The sequence below is a fragment of the Giraffa tippelskirchi genome, chromosome 4 (assembly GCF_054371585.1).
Source record: "Giraffa tippelskirchi isolate mGirTip1 chromosome 4, T2T-mGirTip1v1.2.pri, whole genome shotgun sequence".
Taxonomy (NCBI): Eukaryota; Metazoa; Chordata; class Mammalia; order Artiodactyla; family Giraffidae; genus Giraffa; species Giraffa tippelskirchi.
The window spans coordinates 193,083,388-193,109,232 of record NC_137278.1 but is presented as its reverse complement, the minus strand read 5'-3'; the positions used below and the strand labels follow the sequence as shown (position 1 = coordinate 193,109,232).

At 40.6% G+C, this 25,845-nt stretch overlaps 1 long non-coding RNA gene across 1 annotated transcript in view; it reads right to left on the bottom strand.

Moving 5' to 3' along the window:
- Positions 1–12,904: 12,904 nt before the first annotated feature.
- Positions 12,905–25,845, bottom strand: part of LOC145545278 (uncharacterized) — a 131,140-nt gene continuing 118,199 nt past the window's right edge. The window contains exon 2 of the long non-coding RNA XR_014081990.1: positions 12,905–15,161. This is a non-coding gene — a long non-coding RNA (uncharacterized LOC145545278). The remainder of the gene's footprint in view (positions 15,162–25,845) is intronic.

The following is a 25,845-nucleotide window of genomic DNA, read 5'->3' as shown; positions in this document are numbered from 1 at the left end:
TCAAGATGGTGGCCAAAGGCACTCACTTAAAAGAGACTGGACCCAATAATGAGACTAACATTCCAGCATCTTTGGTATTCAAGATGGAGGTCTGTTGCTCACTTAAGCAGCATATATACTATACAGAGAAGATCGGACTTCCCTGGTGGCTCAGTGGTAAAGAATCCAACTGCAATGCAGAAGACCTGGATTTGATCCCTGGGTCAGGAGGATCCCCTAGAGAAGGAAATGGCAACCAACTCTGTATTCTTGCCTGGGAAATCCCATTTACAGAGGAGCCTGGAAGGCTACAGTCTATGATGTCGCAAAAGAGTCGTACAACCCTTAGCAACTAAACAACAACAAAGATTAGCGTGGCTCCTGCACAAAAATGACACACAAATTTGTAAAGCGGTCCATATCTGTATGTAATGTGCAGCACAGGGGACATATTCAGTAATATTATAATTACTTTGTATGATTCATAATCTATAAAATTGAACCCCTATGTTGTACACCATAAACTAGTATTGTAAGTCAAGTTAAGTTCAGTTCAGTTCAGTCGCTCAGTAGTGTCCGACTCTTTGCAACCCCATGAATTGCAGCATGCCAGGCCTCTCTGTCCATCACCAACTCCCGGAGTCTACCCAAACCCATGTCCATCGAGTCAGTGATGGCATCCAACCATCTCATCCTCTGTCGTCCCCTTCTCCTCCTGCCCCCAATCCTACCCAGCATTAGGGTCTTTTCCAATGAGTCAGCTCTTCACATGAGGTGGCCAAAGTATTGGAGTTTCAGCTTCAACATCAGTCCTTCCAATGAACACCCAGGATTGATCTCCCTTAGGATGGTTTGATTGGATCTCCTTGCAGTCCAGAAGAATATACCACCTTCTCATTCTTCCCTCAAACATAGATGGATGTGAGCGGGAGACTCTGACCCAAGGGGCGAGAGGAAAAGGAAGAAGGTGGTGCCTCTAAGGATGAAGAGGCCTGGCTGAAGATTTGACAGGTGAGAAACTCACATCACTTCCCACCAGTCGACCCTATGTTTTTGCTTAAGCCCCTTAAGGTCCCTAAACACACAGACTATTAGACTGAAGTGGCTTTAACGCCTTACTGAAGCTGAAGCTCCAATATTTTGGCCACCTGATGCAAAGAGCCAACTCACCGGAAAAAGCCCTGATGCATGGAAAGATTGAAGGCAGGAAGAGAAGGGAGTGACAGAGGATGAGATTGGTTGGATGGCATCGCTGACTCAATGGACATGAATTTGAGCAAACTCCGGGAGACAGTGAAGGACAGGGAAGCCTGGTGTGCTGCAGTCCATGGGGTTGCAGAGAGTTGGACACGCTTTAGTGACTGAATAACAACAAATAAATGTAAGCAAATCAAAACTTAAGCCTGAAGCGCCTCAAGATTAAGAAATTAAAACCTAACATAGTCAATCACAAAAAGCCACCTAGGCTTTTCCGATAAGCCAACCTCTAAAGCTACAGCCAATCAGTTTCTTTGCTTTGTTTCTGGATCTTCTCTGTAAAAGTCTTTTCCCCAGCTCCTTGTAGGTGGAGAGGTCCTAACCATTTCTGGTTTAGCACTGCCCAGTTTGAATCGAATTTTGCCCAAATAAACTCTAAAACTTTTAATTTTCCTCGGTGTATCTTTTAACAGTTCTGATGTCAGTTGTGGGATCTGAAGGAGACCCCCACCCCCCACAAACACCTACAATAGCCCTCGGGAGCAAAGAGCAGTAAGCAAGCGAGGGTACGTGCTGAGCTCACCCTAACTCTGCTTTCTCGGTAAGTGAAGAGAACTTATCTGGTAACAAAGAATAACCCATTTTCTGAGCAGACTCGTAGAGCTAATGCTATTTGATTCATAGGCACAGAAACTAGATCACTAGAAGATGAAGTTAAGGGGTTGTAAGTTCAGAAAAAGAGGTGTCAATTGAATGTGACCTCCACCAACATGAGAGTGGTTGTGGGCAGGTCCATCCAAGATACATGAACTCTGTAACTTCTGCATTATGGGCTCTCAGACTCTTTTTTTTTACTGCTCTGCGTCTGAAATTGGCTTGGATTCCTCTTAAACCTGACTGGGTCCAGGGTTGAACTGAGTCTGTTTTAAACCAGACTGAGTCCAGTGTGAGGTCTCAGATTGATTTTTTTTAAAAATTGTTTTTTTCAAGAGGAAGAAGAAGAGAAAAGGGGTTCCTTCAAGTCCAGAGAATCTGGGACTCCTCCATCTGGGTCTCTGGCTAACTCTACATATAAAAATTACTGGCCTAGAAGTTGTGTTTGTTTGAAAAAGTAGGTTAATCTTATGAAAGATAATCTTGAATTATAGTGGCCACAGTGGAAAACTTTAAACCTAGATAAGCTTATCTGTTTATGAGGTGCTGTAGAGAATAGGGATTCTCGGCCAAGAACCCAGAAGGGCCGGGGGTGGGGGGTATTATTTTTCTTCTTCTATACTTTCTGGTCATTCAGAGGGAACTCTACTCACTCTGGAGCCTGCAGATGGGATCCTGGGGAAACTGGCAGAAGCTGACAAGGGGCAAAAGTTCTTACCGAAGTCAGCTTTCTGGATCTCTGTCTGTAGTGTTTGGTCAAGAGAGAGAGAGGGAGGGAGGTGGTCAGTTCTTGTGTGTGTAGGCAGCTCAGCCAGCAGGTTTGGGGTCCCAAGAATATGGCTGGATAGAAATGTGGATTGCACCCCACTTGCAGTAGCATCCTGCTGACTGTTGCCCGCTCTCATGGGAATTGTCTAAGCCTTTGCTTTCTTTTGGTTATTCTTGGGAGTGGTTCTAGATTTTGGAAGAGGTAACTTTCCAGTCTTCTTTGGGGACACCTCTTGTATTCATGGCTAGGCCATAAAAGGCTTATCGGTTTTGGTTGTGAGTCACTTTATGAGTATGGCCTTGGTTTAAAAGGAAAAAAAATTAGTAAGTTCAATACAGCCAGAAATATTTACTATTTGTCCTGGCTAAACCAGATAATAAGATATTTGAAAAAATTTTTAAATTTTTTCTATGGTACTGTACTGTGCTTATTGATACTATAAGTTTGCATCATCTATTTACAAGATGAATCATCTGTCAGCATCTACATCAGTGTTGTCTTATCTGATACAAAACATGGTAGATGTTTTATGTGTTACTAATACTGGACATCAAAAATGAAAAGATCATGTGAAATATAAAATAAGCTTTATGATCAGATGATGGAAACTGATATTCAGAGCTTGATAGAAACTTTTTAAGGGTTTCTTTCCCAAGCTAAAATGGAACAATGTATTCAGAAGGAAAGAAAATATGCTGAAGCTATTGTGAAAGGATTTAGTAAAACAGCCCAAAGACACACAGCTCCACCTCTAGAACATAGGATTCTTTTGAGTTCCATCTTTATTGGAAATCTTCTCCCTGATATAAAGAAATAAGTTGAATGGTTGAATCAGCCTCTTGATACCTTTCAGGTTGCAACCCAATTCTTTGAGGAATTAGGAACAACTGTATCTTGTTTTACAATAATAGAAATGCAACACTAGAAACAATTCAAAGCCCACCAATCGTTTTTTTTTAAACAATCTCCAAACCTTTCCCATTCATCTCAGAAGGCTTGCAAATACTGTAAAGGATCAGGACATTGGAAACAAAACTCTTAGGTGGAGAAAAAGTCTTTTCTTTGTGCCTTTGAGGTGTAAATTTTGACCCTGTCTTCTCTAGGAATCCAGAGCCATCTGTTTGAAATGCAAACTTCAGGGAGATGATCCTGATCTGAAGAAAAATAAAAGGACCTGTCTCGTGGTTAAAATTTAAAAATTAAAGCTGCAAGATCCTCATATCCTTCTGTATGTTTATATATATTTATTTATATAGATAGATAAATAGATAAATTTTCTACCTGTAGAGGGTTTGCCAATAAGAATTTGTAAAGGAGCTCTATTTAATCAGCTTGAAGAAAAGTAAGTGTTTATACAAATCAAGTATGTCCTATCAGAAATATAGAAACTAACTCAAATGTTTTTCAGGTTCAAGCGATAAAGAATAATCTTTAATAAATAAAAGCTACTTTAAGTTTTGTTTGTTTAGTTTAAGCAAACATGTCCTCAGAGCTGTCAACATCATAATGCAGACATAGAATTTTTATTCTACTTAGGTTTATTAAAGTCAAAAAAGCTTATGTTATCTCCATTGCAGAATTTGTCAGCGAAAAAGATAAGAAGACGGTTAGCTGTTTAATGTCTCGTGAAATTTCCATGAGTAATCTAACATAATTGCTTAAAGATAGTTTCCAAAATATTTTTATTAGCTTGAAACTTTATAGTTATACTGTGCTGTGCTGTCCCGCGCTCAGTCACTTCCATCATGTCCGACTCTTTGTGACCCCCATGGGCTGTAGCCCGCCAGGCTCCTCTGTCCATGGGATTCTCCAGGCAAGAATACTCCAGTGGGTTGCTGTGCCCTCCTCCAGGGGATCTTCCCAACCCAGGAATCAAACCCATATCTCTGGGGTCTCCTGCACTGCAGGCAGTTTCTTTCCCCACTGAGCCACCTGGGAAGCCCATAGTTACACTGAGTTAAGTTAAATGATGGATAGTCATTGAACATCTAGGTCCTTTCCAAATAAAACACTGAAATGTTAAAAACTGAATATACTTTTATCTACTTTGGGATTCCTACTATAGAAGAATTAAAGATGTTTGGGTATAATAGGAAACACATCTGCCACGCTGAAAAGTTTACTGAAAAGATTCCACTTCTAGAAATTATTAAGAGTATTTATAAGTTTGCCAGTGCACAGAATGCTGGTGTAACACCCAGTCCATTATTGCTTACCTTTCAGTTTTCACTAGAAAGTAAGTTTTCTAAGGGTTAAGCATGCTAATTGATATATTTAATTAAAAATACTAGAAGTAATAATAGTGAAAGAAAACAACTGTGTATAAAAAGTAAGTCAGGAGGGATTTCCCTGGTGGTCCAGGAGCTAAGACTCCACACTGCCAACGCAGAGGGCCCAGGTCTGATCCCTGGTCAGGGAATTAGAACTCACATGCCTCGACTAAGACTTGGTACAGCCAAATAAATAAATAAAAATATTAAGAGCAGAAAGTGGTAAGGAAAGTAGAATGCTTTTAGGATAAGGAAAGCTATGAAGAACATACTCTTTATAAGAGAAAAAGGAAGAAATTTTGTTCAGACGTAGAGTGACTGGTTGTTAGAGAAATACAAAGGACAATATGGGACAAAACCTAAATGGACAGAAAGAACTTCATAGACTGTTTGTGGAAAAGGAATCCTGGAAATGAATTTTATGTGTGGTAAACCTGGATACGATTGGAATTATATTTGTAAAGAATGAACCTTAATATCAAAAGTTGTTGTTGTTTAGTTGCTAAATCATGTCCGACTCTTTGAGACCCCATGGGCTGCAGCGTACCAGGCTTCTCTGTCCTCCACTAACTTCTAGAGTTTGTTCACAGTCATGTCCATTGAGTCGGTGATGCTATCTAACCATCTCATCCTTAGCCGCCCCCTTCTCCTCTTGCCTTCAATCTTTCCCAGCATTAGGGTCTTTCCCAATGAGACAGCTCTTCACATAAGGTGGCCAAAGTGCTGATCAAAATATAAAAAGTACGCTGGTACAAAATTAGTATATGTTTTTGTTTCTGGGCTTCTCTGGTGGTTTAGATGGTGAAGAATCTGCCTGCAATGCAAGAGACTTGGATTTGATCCCTGGGTCAGGAAGATCCCCTGGAGAAGGGAGTGAAGCCACCCACTCCAGTATTCTTGCCTGGGAAATCTCATGGACAGAGGAGCCTGGCAGGCTACAGCCCAAGGGGTCACAGAATCCGACTCGACAGAGCAACTAAAGCGTTGTCTGTTAAAAAGGCAGTTTTATTGGTAGACTATTTTCTCTGACTAAAAGATGTTGAAAGCTTTTTGGTTTTGTTTTGTTGGCTTTTGGGTACTCAGCCTGGAAAGCAAAGATTCTGTGTTTTAACAAAATAATTTCCTGTGATTCTTGTTGTCTTTATTAGATCTTTGATTATCTTAGAAAATGAGTCTTCTCAATACTAAAAAAGCTAAATTTTGTTCACAGCTATGTAACCTTCCATATTTGCCTTTAATATCTTCTATTGTCACTTTCGCTAAATAGATAATTAAGCATTATTTCATGACCTGTAATCCTATTTAATCGAATGTTCAAATCTTCTGTCATTTTTTTTTTTTTTACGACTTCCCAAATCAAATTTAAATGGAGTCTTTTTGACCTCAAACTAACTTTGAGATTTCCCAGAGGGCCCCTGGAATTTCTCGAAAGGTTTGTCTATCACTCTGTAAAGAAAATGCTAAACTAATTAGGTTTATTTGGATTTGGCATGTTAAATCACATGGGAAACATTGTCAAATAAGAAGTGATTATAAAGCTTAGGTTATATGTGTATGGATATAAGTTAGTGATATAGGTAGGTATTCCAGAAATCGAAGTTCAGAGGGTATATCAATACCCTCATTGTCTAATTATTGTCTTAAATTATTGTATGCCACAAAACTAACCGAATTTCCTTATCAAATGAACTCCTATCAGATCTTGAACTTAGCCATTTTAGAAGTCTTTTGGTCATTTACAGACAGTTATTGTTTTATACTGATGTTTTTGCAAAAATGCTTCATCTTCAGAGAGAATCATGGAAAAGATTCAGACAAGAACTCTATAATACAAGTTTTTGGTACTTGAAGATCATGCCACAGAATTGGGTAAAAATTTTCAGAACTGTAATGGAAAAACTGGATTCAAGCAGGACAAGAATTAATAATGTAAGACTGAATGAATTGATGAGGATGACTATAAAATTTAAATGACTTTATGTTGAAGTTGATAAGTGTGCTGTGGTCATTGCCATGTTAAGAGATTGTCATGATTCTTAGGAAATACACACTGAAAAGTTTAGGGATAAAAGGCCATGATGTATATAATTTATCCTGAAACACTTCAGGCAAAAAGAGAGAGAGTTACAAAGCAAATGGGGGTAAAATGTTATTAAGTGAATCTGAGTGAAGGTATGTGGATTAGTTTTGCACTTTTCTTATAGTTGCAACCTTTCTTACTTGTAAAAGGGTGTGACAAGACTTCAAAAGCTTAGGAGAACCTCATAAAACTAAGTTAGTAATGACACAGCACAACAGTCTCTGAATATCAAGGGTAGAGTACAGGGGTGTTCCAAAGATCTACCTTCCAGAAGCAATGAAGAGCTTTATGCAATATTACATGTGAACATCGTGACAGTCAAGGTATGTGTGTGTGCTTAGTTGCTCAGTCATGTCTGACTCTTTGTGACCTCATGGACTGTAGTCTGCCAGGCTCCTCTGTCCATGGGGATTCTCTAGGCTAGAATACTGGAGTGGGTAGCCATTTCCTTCTCCAGGAGATCTTCCCAATCCAGAGATGGAACCCAGGTCTCCTGCATTTCAGGCAGATTCTTTACTGTCTGAGCTACCAGGGAAGCCCAAGAATACAGGAGTGGGTAGCTATCCCTTCTCCAGGGAAACTTCCCAACCCAGGAATTGAACTGGGGTCTCCTGCATTGCAGATGAATTCTTTACCAGCTGAGCTACCTGGGAAGCCCAGTAAAGGTATAACTTACTGTTATTATTTGGGGACATAATTCCTGGAGCAATATACAGGTGCCTAAGCAGAATCAAATGAAGAGTGAAACAAACAAACAAAAAAATCAAAATAGCACTTCAAAGGCAGATGATCAAACAGCTGAGGAGGGTTATTATCATTTAAATCATTGACAACACAACAGAGACTACGTTATACTACAAAACAGACTCCTTAATAAAGCAGAGTCAAAGATGAGCAATGATGCTATAAAAGTTCAGGGTCAGATTCCCACCCCCACCGCAGGAGGAGAATCTAATAGCAGAAGGACTAAAAAATTATTCAAGCAAAGTGGGAAAAAGATGGAGACTAGGTTATGAAAAACAAAATTTCCCCACATCTTAGTTTTCCCTAATTAGGTCTTCCAACAAGGTCTTGATTAAAAAAAAAGTTGCCGGATGAATTAGCCCATAAAAAAGAAGATGTGGTATATATACATAATGAAATACTATTCAGCCACAAAAAAGAGTGAAATAATGCCATCTGCAGCAACATGGTTGGACCCAGAGGTTATCATACTAAATGAAGTAAGTCAGACAGAGAGTCAGACATGACTGCGCACACACACAGACACACATCAGTATTGGATGGATGAAATGTGCTAAGGGAGGAAAACTTGTGTGTTTTCACATACACCAAAAAATATGTGAGAAAGAAAGGAAGAAAGAAGGAAAGAAAAAGAAAAAAGGGAGAAAGGAAGGGAGAAGAAATGGTTCTTCACTCCTGAGTTTAGAGCAGGAGGTTTCAAAGAGTAACCCCTAAATCAGCAGCAGCATCACCATCTGGGAACTTTTAGAAATGCAAATTACAAAGTATAGAACCTAGACTGACCTAAAGAGTCAGAAACTGGAGAAGGAGAGGCAGACAGCCTTTCTTGTTTTAGCAAGAAATCCAAGCAATTCTGAAGTGCGTTACAGTTTGAAAATCACTGATATAAACAGCATTTAACTTAGCTTCTGATAGTACTGCACATTTGTAATGAATTGGTACCTCTTACTTTTCCTTTTACTAAATAGGATAAATGGTTGTTAACAACCTAAGAGTGTCACTTAAAATTTTTTTCACTAACTTGGTTCTAATCAAGATATCAAATATCCTTGTTAGATCCAACTTATTATTTAGAGATCGTTTTCCAGGAAAGATGCGCTTTTTGTAAATGACTCCAACTTTAGTCAGTGACTCCAACTTTAGTCAGTAATTCCAACTTTAGTCAGATATCTTTCTGTATGTCAAATTTAAATGAAACTTTTGTCATTTTAAGTGTATTGCTATTTGATCTATGGTCAAAGTTCATTTTAAGTTTTACAATCCATTTTTAAAATGGGCAAGTTGAGGTACAGATATTGTTAAGTTTAAATTCAGAATTTCTAATTTTGATCTTTAAGTATTTTGAAAACTTATCAAAATCTATGTCCCAAATTATGGTTTGATAGTTATCACCATCTACATAGAGGGAAGTGTGAAATGCCAAATGGTTTAGAATTTCATCCTGATATTCTTTCAGATTCCCCAGAAAGTTATTTAGCCAGTGATGACATGCATTTTCTAGGATAGCTGCTTGGCTCAGAGCATCCTTCTTAGATAACCATCACCCTTATTTGTGCTTAGTTACGCCATAGCCATAGTCCCACCAAATTGGATTCTTTTTCTCAGACGTTAGGAATCTGAATTGAAAGATGTGGGCCAGTCTCTGCTAGCCACTGGAGCTGAGGGTGTGTGAATGCAGGAGCTGTGGGGTCTAGAGAAGAAGGGAAAGCCAGTTATACAGAGTGAAGTAAGTCAGAAAGAGAAAGACAAATACTGTATATTAACACATACATACGGAATTTAGAAAGATGGTAATCATGATCCTACATGCAGGGCAGCAAAGGAGACACAGATGTAAAGGATAGACTTTTGGATTCAGTGAGAGAAGGAGAGGGTGGGATGATCTGAGAGAATAGCATTGAAACATGTACATTCAGTTCAGTTCAGTCGCTCAGTCGTGTCCGACTCTTTGCGTCCCCATGAACCGCAGCACACCAGGCCTCCCTGTCCATCACCAACTCCCGGAGTTTACCCAAACCCATGTCCACTGAGTCGGTGATGCCATCCAACCATCTCATCCTCTGTCGTCCCCTTCTCCTCCCGCCCTGAATCTTTCCCAGCATCAGGGTCTTTTCAAATGAGTCAGCTCTTTGCATCAGGTGGCCAAAGTATTGGAGTTTCAGCTTCAGCATCAGTCCTTCCAATGGACACCCAGGATTGATCTCCTTTAGGATGGACTGGTTGGATCTCCTTGCAGTCCAAGGGACTCTCAAGAGTCTTCTCCAACACCACAGTTCAAAAGCATCAATTCTTCCACATGTAAAATAGATGGCCAGTGCAAGTTCAATGCATGAAGCAGGGCACCCAAAGCCAGTGCTCTGGGACAACTCTGTGGGATAAGGTCTTCGAAGAGGGAGGTGGGAAGAGGGTTCAGGATGGGTGAGACACATGTATACCCGTGGCTGATTCATGTTGATGTATGGCAAAAACCATCACAATATTGTAAAGTAACTATCCTCCAATTAAAATAAATAAATTTTTAAAAAGGCAGTAGCCCAGACATGCCAAAAAAAACCATGGGCTAGAGAAAGTAGAGAGAAAAAGAATGACTATGAGTGATTGATTGAGTGACTGCTATATTTGTGATTGCCATAAATCCTAATGATTTTCTTTTTCTTTCATTTTTTTAAAATGATATTTTTTAATGTGGATCAGTTTTAATATCTTTGTTGAATTTGTTATAATACTGCTTCTGTTTTATTTTGAGCAGCAAGGCATGGGGGATCTTAGGGCCCCAACCAGGGATTGAACCTCCACCCCTGCATTGAAGTCAAAGTCTTAACCACTGGACTGCCAGGGAAGTCCCCTAATGGTTTTCTGGTTCTTGACTTTAACCTTCTGTATCACCTAAAAAAAAAAAAACTTCTCTGATGCTGGGAAAGATTGAGGGCAAGAGAAGAAGGGGGAGACAGAGGACGAGATAGTTGGATGGCATCATCAACTCAATGGCCATGAGTTTGAGCAAACTCTGGGATACAGTGAAAGGACAGGGAAGCCTGGTGTGCTGCAGTCCATGGGGTTGCAAGGAGTCAGACCCCACTGACCGATTGAACAAGGGAAAAAACTCATCTTTGGATTCTTTGAAATACACCTTTGTTCCACTGAAAAGTCATCCTTTTCCCCCCTTTCAGTACAGTTTGAGTGAAATTCTTTTACTTCTAATTGAAAGTACCTTGATTAAGATTACAGCAATAACAAAAATGTTCCTGCTCCACCGAAGTGGCAGGAAAGAAATATGAGTGACTCAAACATTAAAGTTGAAATTGCTATAGCTACCACTGCACTATTTAACAGTGTCTGGGAAAGTTATTTGTATTGTCTTGTGCTAAAACAGAAATCAATCCTAAAGGAAATCAGTCCTGAATATTCATTGAAAAAGGACTGATGCTGAAGCTGAAACTCCAATACTTTGGCCACCTCATGCGAAGAGCTGACTCATTGGAAAAGACCCTGATGCCGGGAAAGATTGAAGGCAGGAGGAGAAAGGGGCGACAGGGGATGAGATGGTTGGATGGCATCACCAGCTTGATTGACATGAATTTGAGCAAGCTTTGGGAGTTGGTGATGGACAGGAAAGCCTGGCGTGCTGCAGTCCATGGGGTCGCAAAGAGTCGTCGGACACGACTGAGCGACTGAACTAAAATGGAATCAAATCTTTTAAGAGCCCCTTTGTTGTAAAGAAAAGGATCTCACATCTCATTTCGATATCAAAAAGGGTGGTTAGGAAGGAAGGTCCCTTTGTCAGTCAAAATGGTTTTCTTCAGTTCTCCCTGCAAGTGTAGTGAAGGGACCATGGACTTTGACCAGAGACACAAAATTCTGAATTCTGGCTGGATTGCTTAGTATCTCTGCTACTTTAGATAATTCATTTCTCTCTTCCTCGTTTCTTATGTAAAATGAGGACTAGGATGGTAAAACTCTCCTTCGCAGGACTGAGAGGATTGCAAAAGGGAGTAGCTCCTAGTCAGTTCCCTCGTGGGCGTCGTCGTCACTGTTCTGCTGTTTGTACTGCCTTTGTTCTCCCAGCTTCTCTGGCCTCGGTGACATTGTAAAGGCGGGGGAAGAGAAATATGTAAACACTAGCCATTGAAGAAGCATTTCTTAAAATTCAGCCGTGAATTTACGTTTAACTCAGTGTTACTGCCACCTTGTGGATGTCTTGGGTAATGACAGTCTGAGCCGGTTACTTTAGTATTCAGTCCGTTCCGTTCAGTTCAGTCACTCGGTGCATTGATCTGCCTTCTTTCATGGACACCCCTCCTCTCTCCCCCAGTTTTCAAATATTAAAGCTGAATCACAAATAATTTGAATTTCAGGGCTCCGTTCAACTCAGTTCAGTCGCTCAGTCATGTCCGACTCTTTGCAACCGCATGAACCGCAGCACACCAGGCCTCCCTGTCCATCACCAACTCCCGGAGTCCACCCAAACCCGTGCCCATCGAGTCGGTGATGCCATCCAACCATCTCATCTTCTGTCGTCCCCTTCTCCTCCTGCCCCCAATCCTTCCCAGCACTAGGGTCTTTTCCAATGAGTCAGCTCTTTGCACGAGGTGGCCAAAGTATTGAAGTTTCAGCTTCAACGTCAGTCCTTCCAATGAACACCCAGGATTGATCTCTTTTAGGATGGATTGATTGGATCTCCTTGCAGTCCAAGGGACTCTCAAGAGTCTTCTCCAACACCACAGTTCAAAAGCATCAATTCTTCGGCGCTCAGCTTTCTTCACCGTCCAACTCTCACATCCATACATGACTACTGGAAAAACCATAGCCTTGACTAGACTGACCTTTGTTGGTAAAGTAATGTCTCTGCTTTTTAATATGCTATCTAGGTTGGTCATAACTTTCCTTCCAAGGAGTAAGCGTCTTTTAATTTCATGGCTGCAATCACCATCTGCAGTGATTTTGGAGCCCAAAACATGCAGTCCATGGGGTCTCAAAGAGTCGGACATGACTGAGCAACTGAACTGAGTTGAACTGAGACCTAAAATTCAAATTATTTGTGATTCAGCTTTAATATTTGAAAACTGGGGGAGAGAGGAGGGGTGTCCATGAAAGAAGGCAGATTAATGCACGAGATCTCATTCACGCTGTGGCAGGGCCTTCAGCTCTACAAACCTTAATGAAATAATGAGTGTGGTCTTCCCTCCAGCGCTGGGAAGAGGACACACATTGACAACTGAGATTTATTAATACTAAAGTGATGGGACCAACTTTTTCACTTTCATCAAGAGGCTTTCCTTTTCGCTTCTCTTCTTTCCTCAGCTATTTGTAAGGCCTCCTCAGACAACCATTTTGACTTTTTGCATTTCTTTTTCTTAGGGATGGTCTTAATCACTGCCTCCTGTCACAAATGTCACAAACCTCCATCCATAGTTCATCAGGCACTCTGTCTATCAGGTCTAATCCCTTGAATCTATTTCTCACTTCCACTGTATAATTGTAAGGGATTTGATTTAGATCATACCTGAATGGTCTAGTGGTTTTCCCTACTTTCTTCAATTTAAGTCTGAATTTGACAATAAGGAGTTCATGATCTGAGCCACAGTCAGCTCCCGGTCTTGTTTTTGCTGACTGTATAGAGTTTCTCCATCTTTGGCTGCAAAGAATATAATCAATTCTGAAATTGACCATCTGGTGGTGACCTTATGGTTATGTCTGTGTGTAGAGTCTTCTCTTGTGTTGTTGGAAGAGGATGTTTGCTATGACCAGTGCGTTCTCATGGCAAAGCTCTATTAGCCTTTGTCCTGCTTCATTCTGTACTCCAAGGCCAAATTTGCCTGTTACTCCAGGTATTTCTTGACTTCCTACTTTTGCATTCCAGTCCCCTACAATGAAAAGGACATCTTTTGGGGGTGTTAGTTCTAGAAGGTCTTGTAGGTCTTCATAGAAATGTTCAACTTCAGGTTCTTCAGCATTAGTGATTGGGGCATAGACTTGGATTACTGTGATATTGAATGGTTTTCCTTGGAAACAAACAGAGGTCATTCTGTCGTTTTTGAGGTTGCATCCAAGTACAGCATTTCAGACTCTTTTATTGACTATGATAGCTACTCCATTTCTTCTAAGGGATTCTTGCCCACAGTAGTAGATATAATGGTCATCGGAGTTAAATTCACACATTCTAGTCCATTTTAGTTCACTGATTCCTAAAATGTCGATGTTCACTCTTGCCATCTCCTGTTTGACCACTTCCAATTTGCCTTGATTCATGGACCTAACATTCCAGGTTCCTACGCAGTATTGTGCTTTACATCATCGGACTTTACTTCTATCACCAATCACATCCACAACTGGGTGTTGTTTTTGCTTTGGCTCCATCTCTTCATTCTCTCTGGAGTTATTTCTCTACTGATCTCTAGTAGTATATTGGGCACCTAACTGACCTGCAGAGTTCACCTTTCAGTGTCCTATATTTTTGCCTTTTCATACTGTTCATGGGGTTCTCAAGGCAAGAATACTGAAGTGGTTTGCCATTCCCTTGTCCAGTGGACCACATTTTGTCAGAACTCTCCACCATAACCTGTCTGTCTTGGGTGGCCGGCCCTACATGGCATGATTCATAGTTTCATTGAGTTAGACAAGGCTGTGGTCCATGTGATTAGATTGGTTAGTTTTCTGTGATTGTGGTTTTCATTCTGTCTGCTCTCTGATGGTGAAGGATAAGAGGCTTATGAAATCTTCCTGATGGGAGAGACTGACTGAAGGGGAAACTGGGTCTTGTTCTGATGGGCGGGGCCATGCTCGGTAAATCTTTAATCCAGTTTTCTGTTGATGAGTGGGGCTGTGTTCCCTCCCTGTTATTTACCTGGGGCCAAACTATGGTGGAGATAATGAAGATAATGGTGACCTCCTTCAAAAGATCCCATGCGTGTACTGCTACACTCAGTGCCCCAACCCTGCAGCAGGCCCCCGCCAACCCACGCCTCTGCCTGAGATTCCTGAACACTCACAGGCAAGTCTGGGTCAGTCTCCTGTGGGGTCTTCTCTTGGGTCCTGGTGTGCACAAAGTTCTGTTTGTGCCCTCCAAGAGTCTGTTTCCACAGTCCTGTGTATGTTCTGGTGGGTCTATTGTGGGGTTAATGGTGACCTCCTCCTAGAGGGCTTATGCCATACCCAAATCTGCTGCAACCAGAACCCCTGCCCCTGCGGCAGTCCACTGCTGACCCGTACCTCCACAGGAGACACTCAAACACAGTTCTGTCTCAGTCTCTGTGGGACCTCTTGGTCCTGGTGCACACAAGGTTTGTTTGAGCCCTCTGAGCATCTCTGGCAGGTATGCGGTTTGGTTCTAAACGTGATTTCGCCCCTCCTACTGACTTGTTGGTGCTTCTTTGCCCTTGGATGTGGGGTATCTCCTCAGAGTTGCTCCATTGCTGCACAGATGCCACTCCCACACCGTGCAACTGAGATATAAGTTGGATAATAGAGCCTTAAAAAAAAAAAAACAATTAGCTGGTGATTATTTTCCATTATTTATTTATTTTATAGGCAGACTTTAAGTGATCAATTAATTAGCTTGCTATATAGCACTCTATATACAGGGATATACATGGTTTCTTGCTCTCTTCTAGTCTATTTCCTGGATGTTGCCAATTTTTTTCCTTTAGAAGCATTTTCTGGTCATTCTTTTCTGTGGAAGTATCCAGTGACAGTTCAAGAGCTGTCCTTACTGCTGTAGAATTTTCACATTGGTTTTTCCTCCTACTTCCTGAAAAATCCCCCCACTTCTCTGATACTGTGCAAATCCTGTTTCTTCTGGGTGCAACTCAAGTTCCTGCTTCTTCTGAGTCTTGCAGGCCATAGCAGTTCATGCTACATCCTTTGGGGCTCATATCTTTGGGGCTTCTATGTTATTTTAGCACGTGCATTATTATTTCTTTAGTGCAATGATCATCTCTTTGAAAGCAAAGATGTCCTACCTATATTACTGAGCATCTGAATTCCCAATGGATACATAATTAATACACATTTCTTGATCCATCATGGTGTTCCTGCCTTCATTCCCTTCTCTATCATCTTTCCATCCTTCCAAGCAAGCAGGAAAAAATAAAAACAGGGACTTCCCTGGTGGCACATTGGATAACTGTCCCCCTGCCAATGCAGAGGACATGGATTCGATCCCTTATCCAGGAAAATCCCACATACTGCTGAGCAACTAAGCCCGTGTGCCACAACTACTGAGCCAGTGCTCTAGAGCCTGGGAGCTGCAATTACTGAAGTCCTCATGCCCTAGAGCATGTGCCCCAAAAGATGCCACCACAATGAGAAGCCCTCATACCACAACTAGAGTATAGTCCCAGTTAGCTACAACTAGAGAGAAGCCTCCACTAAGTAAGGAAGACTTAGTGCAGCCAAAATAAATAAATTATCTAAAAAGCCAAAAAACTAAGTATTAGATTATTGCCTTTTATTTCCATTGGTTGTTTACTTGTGGCAACTTAGTTTTTCATTTGTGTGCATCTGTGCAGTGGTGTGTGTGTGTGTCTGTGTCTGTGTGTCTGCATATGTGCATTTGTGATTTCTTCTGTAACTTCCAGTTCCAAACAATTCATCTATGGGTATTCTCTGGCATCTGTGTTCAAGTTACTTTCCTCCACAGAGGTTCTCTTTTTTGCTTCTTAGAGGCAACTGAAGCTATCTCTTTAAATGAATTCTCAGGTTGAGGTTTTGAGGACTAAATGTAGCAAATGTGTTTGAAGGCTGGTTTGTGGTTAGGGCTTCCCTGGTGGTCAGACAGTAAAGAAACCACCTGCAATGTGGGAGACCTGGGTTCAATTCTTGGGCTGGGAAGATCCCCTGGAGAAGGGAATGGCTACCCACTCCAGTATTCTTGCCTGGAGAATCCCATGGACAGAGGAGCCTGGTGGGCCAGAGTCCGTGGGGTTGCAAAGAGTCAAACACAATTGAGAAACGTTCACTTGTGATTATGAGTTCTCAGCGGAGAGTACTTTTTCTCTCCACTCGTGTCTAAGGTTGCAACCTATTATAAATCTGTCCATCCTTTTTCTGAGGAGGGAAGGTTTTGTTTGTTTGTTTGTTTCATTTGTTTTGTGTTTTATTTTGTTTGTTTGCAGTTCACCATCACAGTGTGAGTGTAGCCTTCTGTATTTCAGGTGCCTGTGTGTGTGGAGGGTTGTGTTCCCATTAACTCATCTCTGGGTTGACCCCTGATTTTTCACAATGAACTTGAGTGAGACTTGGTTTTGCGTCAGTCCCTTTTACTCGTGGGCTATAAAATAGAAGCTCAAGATTCTCCTGGTTGGACAGATCCCCTTAGGTGGGATCCCAATTTCAGGCTTTTACTTGTCTCCATGATTGCTTCCACTTTATTATGTTAAATTTCTGAGCACTTCCTTTGATTTTTGCTGGCTCAGCAATGCACTGGAAAAAGACTTTTCATGTCATATCTAGAATTCTTAATTCTTTGAACTGGGATGGTTATTCTTAGTGGGCATGATGACCACTCACTTAATCTTTTGGGTATATTTTAGGATTAATTTGTAAATTTCACAGAACAATTCTTGTCTGATTTTGGATTGAGATTTCACTGAATGGATAGAAGAATTCACGAAGAAAATATCATCACAATGTTTATTCTTCTCATTCTTAAAATGCTTTATCACTCCATTTATTATAACTTCGTTATGTACTTCAGTAACGTTTATGTTTTTCTTTCAAAGCTCTTTGAGACTTTGTGAACTTTTTTTTTAAGCTTCATTTCTGTATAAAAGGGTGAGATTTACATAGTACTTACCACGTGCTGAGCATTATTTTAAATCCTTTAGTAATCTTTTATCTGGTAAACATGTTTATTAACTTGACTAGTCTGTCACCTAACTTCTCTTGAATTTTGAATATAGGCAATTATATCACATAGAGTCATTGATTCTTTCCTCGCTTTCAATATATGTGGGGGTTTTGTTTTTTATTTTCTTACTGCCGTCTTGCTTGGTCCCTCTCTTTAATGATTTTTTTTTTCCCTGTGTGCTCTGTTAGTCTTGATTGCAGGCTTATCTCCACATTTGAGACTTCCTCTTTCCCTAAGTACGGACACTTTAAATTTACCCCTGCCTGCCTCCTCTGTTGCAGTGGAGAGAGTTGGAATCCACCAGAACAGACTCTTCTGGTCATTTCTGCTGGGGTTTTTCCATTTCTTCTGGGTGTTGCCAGCCACCTGGAGGACTGTGACCCAGTTATTCACACTGACTTCTTCAGTGTGGAACCAGATGTTGAACTGTTTACCACTTGGCTGTGTGTGTGTGTGTGTGTGTGTGTGTGTGTGCGTGCGTGCATAGAAGGGGTGGAAACAGAGCAAACCTGCTTGACTGCTTTACATTCCATCTTCAAGCTGTCACCCTAGTCATCATCCTTGGCTCCATATTCCTTGTTATTTTCATTAATTATGAGTTAAAAGAGTCTTAAGAATGAATCTCACCCGTATCACCCAGTATATCTAATGTCTACCTTTGAGCCAGATTTCCTTCCTCAGCTCAGTCCTGGCAGATGTCTATCTTTCAGACATACCTAAACATTTCTGTTTTCCTGATGGCAATCTTTCTTTTCCAGTATGTATGCCTGCCGAGTTGCTTCAGTCGTGTCTGACTCTGTGGACTGTAGCCCTCCAGGCTCCTCTGTCCACGAGATTCCCCAGGCAAGGAAACTGGAGTGGGCTGCCATTTCTTCCTCCAGGGGATCTTCCTCAGGGAATCTTCCTGGCCCAGGGATCGAATCTGTGTCTCTTATGTCTCCTGCACTGGCAGGCAGGTTCTTTACCACTACTGCCACCTGCAAAGCCCCTTTTTCCAGTTTGGCTAAGGATTTAATCCTTATTTTTACATTCATTTTCAAAGATTTGCTGTGAGATCAAGTTTGTTGCATTTGCTCATTCTGTTAGTAATGCCCCATAATTAGTCATTTTCCATATTTTGAGCTATTTCTTATTGGTTCAACTGCTAGTAAAACATGTATTAGCAATATCAATAATGAAAGAATATTTATATTCAGCAAACTCTGATCAACAGATCAGTGAAACACTGAACTGAACAAACATGAATTAATTATCAGGCTATAGGGCTTTCCTGATAGCTCAGTTGGTAAAGAATCCATCTGCAACACAGGAGACCCTGGTTTGATTCCTGGGTTGGGAAGATCCGCTGGAGAAGGGATAGGCTACCCACCCTACTCCAGCATTCTTGGGCTTCCCTTGTGGCTCAGTTTGTAAAGAATCCGCCTGCTAAGCTGGAGACCTGGATTTGATCCAGGGGTTGGGAAGATCCCCTGGAGAAGGGAAAGGCTACCCCCTCTGGTATTCTGGCCTGGAGAATTCCATGGACTGTACAGTCCAGGGGTTTGCAAAGAGTCGGACACAACTGAGTGACTTTCACTCACTCACTCAGCTTGTGTAAACTGACATCATTTTGCACTTTCCAGAATGTTTATAAATTATATCACCAAATTCTCTCTACAAGTCTGAGATAATCATTATAATTTCAAGTTGAGAAAAATGTGTCCAAGTATTTAGTGAAATTCATGCTATTAGTATGAACCAGCAAAAATTCAATGTCAAGGGAAGCATAGCTGTTAAAGATACAAAATCTACACTGGGTTCAAATCTCACCTCAATTACCAACCAGTTGTGTCACTTTTGAAAAAAATTTTAATTTTTCCATCTTTAGTATCTAATCTGCAAATGTTATCAGTTACAGTACTGCTCTCAAAATACTGTAGTGAGGATTACATTTAAAGACCTTACAACTGTTCCAATCACATAATATACACTCAATAAATAGTAATCATTATCATTATTATTATAGCTACTATTTTGGACTCATATCCAGCATCTTTGCTACATTATATCATTATATGTAAGGCCAGTTTTTAAAGTCTTTTTGAAATTAGGGATAAAGTCAGAAATAAAGAAGAAATCCTCCAAAAATGCAAATGTATGCACACACTCATGCACACACATATATATAAGTATTGTCTGACCATTTGCAGTGGTAACTCCACCTGATGCTTTCTAGGTGCTAGACAATACAAAATGTGTCAGGAAGTAGTGTTGAACAAGACAGATACAATCCTCTCTCCTGGAGCTTATAAACCAGAAGAAGAAACAGATGTTAAAGACATGATTGTACTAAAGCGAAGTCATTTCAACTGTACTAAGAGCTTTAAAGTCAGAAATCATTTAGCAACCTATAGCTCAAAAGACTTAGAAATACTCAAGTTCAATTACAAGGGCTGGAATTTTATCTCCCAGAAGGCATGTCTTCTGAAAAGTAATTGCTTTTTAAATTGTTGAAAAAAAGTTACGGCAGAATACCCATGACTTTTATGAAAAAATCAAAAGTAAAACTTTAATCATTTTCATCCTTTACTATTCAAGTGTGGGAAACAAAGAATCTGAAGGCAGAATAATCCAGGTCTTTGGAAACACATACTCTGTTAAGAGGGCTTCTCTGGTGGCTTAGTGGTAAAGAATCTGCCTGCAATGCAGGAGATCTGAGTTCGATCCCTGGGTTGGGAAGACACCCTGGAGAAGGAAATGGCAACCGGCTCCTTTGGTCTTCTTGCCTGGAAAATCCCATGGACAGAGGAACCTGGCGGGCTACAGTCCATAAGATCTCAAAGAGTCGGACACAAATGAGCAACTAAACCACCACCACCACCACTCCATTATGAAGAGGGCAGATTTTCTCTTGTTGCAGGGTTCTGGGGAGAGGTGACTAAAGCAGAACAAATATGGATCAGTGTGTTCCTGGATTGTAAGTATTGCATTAGGAAATTGATCTGGGTTGCATGTTTGTGTCCGCCCCAAATTTCATATGTTAAAATTCTAATCCCAAAGATGATGGTATTAAGAGGTGGGGGCCTTTGGGAGGTGCTTAGGCCACAAGGGTAGAGCTTTCAGGAATGGGGATAAAGTTCTTATAAAAGAGATCCCTCAGAGATGCCTCGGCCCTTCCATGACGTGAGCGAACAGTGAGATGCTGGCAACCTGCAATCTGGAAAAGGACCTTCGCCCAAACCATGCGGGCACCACCCTCCAGAACTGTGAAACACAAATTTCTGTTGCTTGTAAGTTACCCAGTCTGTGATAATTTGTTAGAGCAGCCTGAACAAACTAAGACAAATCAAAAGTAAAAACTGCCTCTGTATTCATTAAGGATCACTAAAAGCAAAAAATTCTTTCATTACTTGTATCTTTAATCTATGTTTTTTTTTCCAGTCAAACCAGTAATAAATAGCCTTCAGGTTCTAATGATTAACATTACATGAAGTTATCAGATACACACCAACTGCCTACTATGTCCCAGGAACATTTCTAAGTATTTGGGATATGTTATTGCTATTTAGTCACTCGGTTATGTCTGACTCTTTTGTGACCCCATGGACTGTAGCCCGCCAAGCTCCTCTATCCAGGGAATTCCCCAGGCAAGAATGCTGGAGTGGGTTGCCATTTCCTTCTCCAGAGGATCCTCCCAACCCAGGTATCGAACCCATGTCTCCTGCACTGGCATGTGGATCTTTACCATTGAGCCACCTGGGAAGCCACATTTGGGGCATAATAGGAGCAAAACAGAGATCTCTGACTGTGGGGTCCTTTAAATAGTTCAATAGAAAGTATCCACCTAACCTGTCTTTGTGGGAGGAGACAAGCAGGAGCAGGACACTTCTTCAGATGATGGAACTGAGGGCAAACTAAAACTAACTGAGCGCCAGTCAAGGAAAGAGACTGCTGAGATGCTCCTATTGCTTATCTCCATGATGCCTGCTGACCCCAGGTATCTTCACAGTTGATCCTCACAAACAACTGCACCCGAGGGCTGAGTTACAGCCAGGTGCAATGTTCAGGTAGTCACTACCCATCCCAAACATCAGAAGCCATCTCTGATTCCAGGTGGGATGTTTAGGGATGAAAGATCCCTAGAGGATGCAAGCTCTCTCCAGAGTAACATTGTAGAGTAATGGAAATTGAAGCCAATACAACAGACTGAGACAGGAAATTGTTAAGGAAGTCTTCTTAAATAATGCCATGTGCAGTAACATGGATGGACCTAGAGATTGTCATACCGAGTGAAGTAAGTCAGACAGAAAAAGGCAAACATCATATGATATTGCTTATATGTGGAATCTAGAAAAATAGTGCAAAGGAACTTATTGGTGATGGATAGGAAAGCCTGGCGTGCTGCAGTCCATGGGGTTGCAAAGAGTCAGACAGGACTGAGCGACTGAACTGAAGTGAACTGGTTTACGAAGCAGAAATAGTCACAGAAGTAGAAAACAAACATGGTTACTGGGGACAAAGAGGGAGGGATAAATTGGGAAATTGCGATTGACATATACGCGCTACTATAAATAAAATAGATAACTAATGAGGACCTACTGTATAGCACTGGAAACTCTACTCAGTACTCTGTAATGACCTATACAGGAAAAGAATCTAAAAAGAGTGGCTATATGTATATGCATAACTGATTCACTTTGCTGTACACCTGAAACTAACACAATATTGTAAATCAACTATATGCCAATAAAAATTAATTTAAAAAAAAAAAAGAAAAAAAAAAAGGAAGCCTTCTTTGAAGACAGAGTGAGATTTGGTGGCTTTGGATGTCCTTCAGCAATCATCCTGGATCTTTCCACTCAGGTTTTTGCTTCAGGGTGCCCGACTAAGGGGTTTACATGAAAGGAATCGTGGAAGAAAAGAAAAGCGCATTTCAGTGGGACTACAGCTGATACCAAGTTAAGAACTAAAGTCAGAACACAAGGTGAAAACTCACGTATCAACCAAATGTACCCATGAAAATCCCGTAATCGGTTCAAGTTAAAGTGCTTGGCCCTGTTTTTCTTTTTTTTTTAACAACTATATATCAGGTCCTGTGCTTTTTTGTGCCTTTAGTTAATTCTTCCATCTCTCCCTCAAAAATAGTGACAAATCCATCAGCATTCACACATCTGGCCACCGTGCATTTGAAACGACCATTTCTTTTCCTCATCTTTTTCTTTCTATCTCAAAAATCCTTTGAATCAGTTGTGTGAGTTCCTTAGGTTCGCAAACACACATCAACTCTTTTCAGTTTCACTGAACTGAGTGTAAATGATGATCTATGTATACACAATACTTCAGTAAGTTAAATGGATGCAAAGCTTACACTGTAAGATCTGAAATTATCTGGGTAGGCTGCAGGGTAAGGCAGGACTTTTGGTGTAAACTGATTGGAAGTATGGAAGTGAGGCTTCTGAGTACTTCTCTCTCAAGAAGTTTGAGCACAAGCGGGGACCCCTGCCTACTTATTGCCTTACCCAAATCACTCACTGGCCTAGCCAAGTGATGGGGAGAGAAGAGAATGATTAAGCTGCCATAAGGAAGCAAGCCCAGCTAGGATTTGCCCCAGGAAGCCGAGAGAGTCCTCTCGTGGATTCTGAAAAAGCAAACCTACCCTAAAATATGGCCCAGTTAATATTCTAATGTCCTTGGTTCTGAACAAGCTGATTAGCAAATCTTCCTCTCCTGAGAGGGAGCAGAAAAGAAGGTGGGAAGAGGGGAGAAAGGTTGGGGGAAGGACTGGAAACATGAGAGGAAGGTCGAAAGCATATGGAGAAGGGGAAGGATGCCCCTCTCCCCATAGCTTGCCCATTGCAAATCCACTGTCCTCTAGTTACAGAATGAACCTAAAATTTATAATGAAAAACACCACTGAAGGAAATGTCTCCTATTATTAATTTTTCAAAGAAATATTCCTATCCTTTACAATTTAAAATCCTAAAAAATCCTCCTAAATTCCGAAATACTCTGCTCTTTAATTTAATCTTCTATTCATTTTATTTAAGCCATTCAGATACCTCATTAGAGTCTGTTTGCCTTTAGTTGTAACTGAGTTTAAACCGTTTTTCACTTGAGTAATTATAGTTCCTTGAATCTCCAAAGTCGAAAAGTATCCCCATGCTTCCCACCCACAGTGTCTTATGTGACCCATTTTCCAAAGAACAAAGAGGATAATCGCACATCAAGGAATATTACAAAAATTTCTCTATACTATAAGTTGAGGAAATTTGCCTGGAGCAATAACGTTTAATGAGCAAAAGCCATGTTCCCTCATTACAATTGCCAGCCACCAAGGTAGGGAAATGGAAAAAGAAAAACAAAAACCAGGAGAAAATTATTGTTTTCAACTGAGACTATCAGTGAACTTCTACCAGATGTCGGTAGTCTACAAATTGTGAGCTAAGACTCAACTAGAAAAAAATATCTCCTTTAAGAAGCAATAGTGATTTTTTGCCTTCTCTATATATTCTCTGCCAGAGGGTGGAATGTGAAACTCTGCTTCAGTTTTATAGACATTGTTTAAAGTTTACTTAAGGAATATTCTTCCCATTAGCTTATGAGAAACTCTAAATTTTCTTTTTTCAGCCTTACATTCCTGGCATCACAATTAAATGGAGTATTTCTCCTACAAAATTCTTTAAGCAGGGCATCATTCTTTGTAACAGGGACGTCTAGGCACCTTGGCCTTCATTCACATCATCTGCTCTGGAAGACATATGTCTTCAATCCCCAGTAGGAGCCTCAGATCTGACAGTCTTTTGTTGTTGCTGCAGTTCAGTCTGACTGAATGGACTGAACAACAACATAACTTTAACATTAAATCTCATAATGACATCATGAAGAATTACTGGTAAAGAAAAGAAAGAATCTGACAATTGTGCCATAATGAAGGTTGTTCATTCTAGAGTACAAAAGGTTGAAGAATCTGTGTGTGTATATGCCATAAATGAGAATAAATACATCTTGAGTAGTCCAGAAGGAGTGTAATGATTTTGAAGCTAAGGAATAGACCACAAGAGGTTATTAAACTGTTACTTTGTGTCTTTGATGCTAAATGTCTCCATGAAAAGAGGGGCTCTAACTTCCCAGAAATGAGACTTGAGACTCCTAGATTAAGTGGTTGTTTGAAACAACAACTGCAACAAAACTGGAAAGACATACTGGGAAGTTCAGCATATCTAATTGAAGTGGACACTGGCCTCAACAAAGGGAACTGCATTTGCAAGTCAAAATTCTGATCCTTTTAAACAACAAATTTTGTTAACCAGCAAAAATAATCACACTCTCTTTACTTTCTTTTTTAAAAACATTTTTGAAATGTATTGATTTACATTGTTGTGTTAATTTCTGCTCTACAGCAAAGTGATTTACTTACACATGTACATATATACATTTTTTCCATTACAACTTATCACAGGATATTGAATATAGCTGCTTGTGCTATACAGCAAGACCTTGTTGATTATCCATCCTATATATAAGAGTTTGCATCTGGTAACCCCACACTCCCAAGTCTTCCCCTGCCCCACCCCAGTCCCTTTACTTTCTATTTTCTCACTGGAGGAATATGATGGTTGACTCTCAAGAAGCTCGCAGAAGCTCGTATGGTCTAAGCACAAGGTGATGAGAACACCAGATGAACTTGGATATCTAACTCCTGTGGGCAGAGACAGAAGCCTAACACAGATCAACAGCTCAAGGAAGGCTGGTCAGTGTTTTGCTCTTTTAGAATATTCCTATCTCAACTGGGAATATCAGACGGCCCAGAGTGGCTGTCAGTGGCCTTCTTGCTGTTGCATCTGGTGTTATTGACTTTTGTACTTGAACCTTTTCTGACTTAACTGTCTCTCCTGCCAACCTCAACAACCATTCAGGAAACCAGAATGAGGACACTTTTCTAAATTCTGAGTTGGAAAACTTGCATAATGAGGAGGCATCGCACGTCATTGAGGATTAGGTCATCTGTCATGAATAATCCATGTCAACAAAAGTGCAAGGATGACTCTGCTTAGCCTTTATCTCCATCTCCTCTTGCTTTGGGACACTTTGTCAGGCTTAATTTAGTGTCCAGAAATAGGTAATATTCCACGGATTATTTCTGTGTACCCACCAATTCCATAATGGATACTTACCATTTTTAAAATGAAAATGGGATCTAAGTTAATAAGGCTGTGAATTTGAAAAAGCACTCAGGTAGGGCAAATGGTCCCCCAAATCATCTATAGTAGAATTGTCATAAATAAATATGGGGCAAAGACAGAAAGCAATCTTGGGAGTTGAGACC